Source organism: Mus caroli, unplaced genomic scaffold (assembly GCF_900094665.2).
Source record: "Mus caroli unplaced genomic scaffold, CAROLI_EIJ_v1.1 scaffold_22455_1, whole genome shotgun sequence".
NCBI lineage: Eukaryota > Metazoa > Chordata > Mammalia > Rodentia > Muridae > Mus > Mus caroli.
In genome coordinates, this window is record NW_018391098.1 from 2,970 (window position 1) to 7,150 (window position 4,181).

Here is a 4,181-nt window from a genome sequence, read left to right on the forward strand (position 1 = left end):
AGACATGGACTCTGTACTTAAGAGTAGGCTGGACTTGAAATCACAGAAACCAACCTGCCTCTGGATCTGACATGCTGCTTTTATACTTGATAACCAGGACCACCAATCTTATCTATACTCTGTGGGTATTTTTGTTTTTTAAAAATTACATTTCAGGGAGTTTATATATGAATATTGTATTTACTTAATTTACTTTGCTACCTCCTCCTTTGTCCCTCCCACTCCTGTAACTGATGACATCTTATATAAGTATAACTCTTAAACACCTGTGTGTTTATGACTTTATGTATACAACCTGCTACTCACATTTCATGGTGTGTACATGTGTTTAGGGCTGACCCTTTGGGATTTGGTAACCTATTAGAAGGTTGATCCCTGAACAAGGTTTACTCTTCCTCTGTTCCTGTTAATTGCCGGTAACTCTTGGAGAGGGGAAGCCTTGTGAGGATTTCCCACCTGTGTCATTTAGTGTTGTACAGAGAACAACTGAGTATGGAGTTCTCAGCCCCAACTGATAGTATCCAACACAACCAGTGCATCCAAGAATCAGAAAACTCTGCACAAGATGTGGTAGATTGTAAAAGCCGGGAACCAGAGTGGGATAATATTCTCTATATATGACAGTGAACTTGTGCCTAGACGAATCTTAACAATATGGTTGCCTAAACAAGGCTTGGGAAATGACAGTGTCTTGGGCCTTTTGATTTAAAATGTGTGGTTCTCTGCAACATTCTGTCCCAAACTATCTTTGTGTTCTTTTAAGATTATCTCTGCAGGTTTGACTCCTTCTATTTCTCTGTTTCCTAGCCCTTCATCTTTAAACTTTGGATTTTTTTGTCCCCCAGTTCTTGTGAATCTGTCTTTCATGTAACAGCTTCAATATTTCTTTCACTAGAATAACTACCTTCGCAGAGTCTAGCCCCCTCTTAGTCTCTCCCACATTCCTTCTCTTTTAAGATTCAACAGCACAGAGCACAGACCATAGTAACACTGTAATCTCTCTGAGGTGGATAAAGAATCCATTGAGAGTAATCTATGTGTCTAAAGTCACATTCTTAGTAAGAACAAAAGTTAATATGACTTTCAACGTGAGATATCTATATCCATGTCATCCTTAGTATTCTAAAGATTTAAACATATTCTAAAAATAAGGAAAGATGTGATCAAAAATATTTGAAAGTTGCTTTCCTTACCTGACATATTTAGGGGGGCTCTGTATGGGGAGTAACAGTACTCCACCCCACAACTGAGCTGGATAAATGGTAGTCTTCGTCTGATATACTGACCAAAAGAGCGAGTGTGTCCAGTATCAAACAGAGCTCACTGGTCACTGGTCACAGGTTACCTGTAATGATCCAAATTTGTTTACAGGCAGTACCTTGGAAACCCCAGGATTCTACTAGGTGCTGGTAGGCTAAGAGGGGGAATGATGTCATAAATCAGTCAGCAGCCAATGGGAAGGACAGATTCTGAGCTGCAAGACAGGATTGAGTAGACAAGATAATGGAGAAATAGTAGCCCTGAATTCTGAGATAGGTGCTGGTAAAAGGAGGTAATCTTCACGTGGCTGTTCCTTTTGCCTTGCCTTTTAGCTTAGGAAATCATATCAGTGTTTCTTACCAGATTCATGGACTGATATTAATAATGTGCATATGGTCTGTCACATTCCAACAAAATGTATCCCATCAACACACATTAAATATAGGGACAGTAGCCTTGGGCAGGAAGGAGGGGGTCACCTAGGATGAGGCAACTAGGTTGAGAAACTGTTTTTGAGTTGTGAGCTGTCTGCATCTGTCCATGAACAAAGGAAGAGATCAAAGGGCTCCTTTGTGACTATGTTGAAGGGCAGGGCTGAGTGCATTGAAAGCCCCTTGTAGCACCTTGAAAGACTGTGTCTCTTTTCAGGTTTCTTGTCCCAGAGTCTTTTTTTTTTTTAATTCTTTATTTGTCTATTCTGGTCTAGGTTGGCCTCAGATCCCTGTTCTCGCCTTTTCATCCCTGCTTTGTAGACTTTGATCCTTGGACCAGCTTGCTCCTGCATCCTTACACTAGAGTGTGATAGCACAGTAAATTTCTAGACACAGTAGTCTTGATTTTGTCTGACAGATGCATGTAACATGGGTTCTGCACTTATCAGCAAACAACAGAAGGACTGATGATGAGGCTGACTGCATGTGTTCCCTTTTCAGCATTTGTTGCTATTCTCCTGCCCACGTTCTGCTTCCTCTGGATATTTTCTCTACTCTTCTTTCATTTTCCAGAGACAGGTTTTTCTCTTTAACTCATGTTGTTTTGGAACTGACTGTGTATCTCCCTCCAGCCTCAGACTCATGGACATTCTTTATGTCCATGTCTTTATCTCTGTAGAGTCATGATTGTGAGCTACCAAGTCTGGTGTCTTATAAGGAGAGTGGCAATTACTTTAGCTTCTTTCTCCTTGCAACAAACTCTGAAGAATCTTGGGCTTCTACCATTGTCTGCCCTGCTTGGATCTGAGATCTGCCTAAGGCCGAGACAGTGGAACAGGTAGAGAACAAAAGAAGGCCTTAGTTTGTACAGGGTGTTGGACTAAATGGAAAAAGAAAGTAATGTAGGTATTTGGTTTATTTTTCAATAAAGAACCAACCTTTTCACCATCTCTGGGTACCTTCAGGCACCAGAAATGCACCTGGTATTTTGTTGATACACAGAGAAATCTGTGTCTTTCTTCATTTTATCCTATGTTGCACCTCCCATTTTTGTCACTCCCTGGTAAGTTCATAGACTGTTATTTGACATATGTCAAATATGAATTTATACACATTTTTATTCTATCTACCTCACAAAGCATTAACTAATACAACAGTGTTGATTAGTTTTTTTTATTAAACCCGATATTAGAGCCATTTTAACTCTCTACCATAATGTCTGGCTGTTAGCTCAACTGCCTTCAGAGAAAGTATCTGATTGTGGCAGGTTAAAGCTTTCAAATAAGAAGTATAGGAGAATATCATCAGGAGTCATTTCATTGATTTATGTTTTTGTTAAATGACCATGTTTTTTGTTTTACTCTATTTCTATAGGTTATCTAGTTTCCGGGTCTTGGTTACCCAAGCATTGTCAACTATAGATTCATTCTTGTGGAGTAAGTCTTAAATCAAATCAGAAGTTCATTGCCTACTCCCACAAGTTCGTTTTTTTTTTTTTTTCCATTGCGATAGAACATATGTAGGGACAACAGGTTGTAGGCTAAGGGTTTTGTGGTTGTGCTGGTTTCCATGTTTCTCTTTCAGTGTTCTATGCATTAGGAGTCCTATAGCATTGCAAGGGCACTAGAATATATTGGTGAAGTATCCATGTTGCCATCCACCCAACTTCTTGATATTCAGTGAGTATGTGGATGTTATCTTCAGCAAAGTGGCCTTCTGTGGTGATAGAGAACACCCTTTTGTCTAAGCAACAGCCTGGTTTTGTTGATCTACCAGGGGCATACATCCAAAACCTCAACAGAATTTTATGAAGTTTTGCCACTGGTAGTCTTACCAGGACAAGAATTGCAATAAGACTTTATACCCCCCATTACTAGAAGTCCTTATTTGGATGTCCTTCATAGATTTGAGGAAGTTTCCCTTGAGTGGGTACCCATATCACACACATAATAGCCTCTCTGTAACTGTGTTCACTTCCTACACTCTATCCATCCATCCCATATCCTCGACCATCTCAACCATCATTTTCATTCCCATCCACCATTTTATACCTTTAGAATCTACTCTGTTACTATATACCCAAGAGACATATGTGTTCCTCCATCTGGACACCTCTTCTTTACCCACCTTCTCAGGATCTACTGATTACAGTACATGCATTCCACAGGTGAATTTATAGGTTTTCTTTACCACACTCTGGACGAATTTTTTTTGTAGTTCCATTCATTTTCCTGCACATTGCATAATATTTATTTTTGTAATAGCAGATTATGACTCCATTGTGTTAGCATGACTGTCCATGTTGTTGTAAGGATCATCCATTGGGTATATTCCCAACAGTTCTATGCCTAGATCTGCAGGTAGATCAACTTCAACTCACTGTGGAACTGCCTTTTTAATTTCAATAGTTGCTGTACACGTTTTCATACTCACTAAAAAGGGAGTGTTTCCTCTGCTCCACATCCTCGCCAGCATGATTTGTTGTTTTAC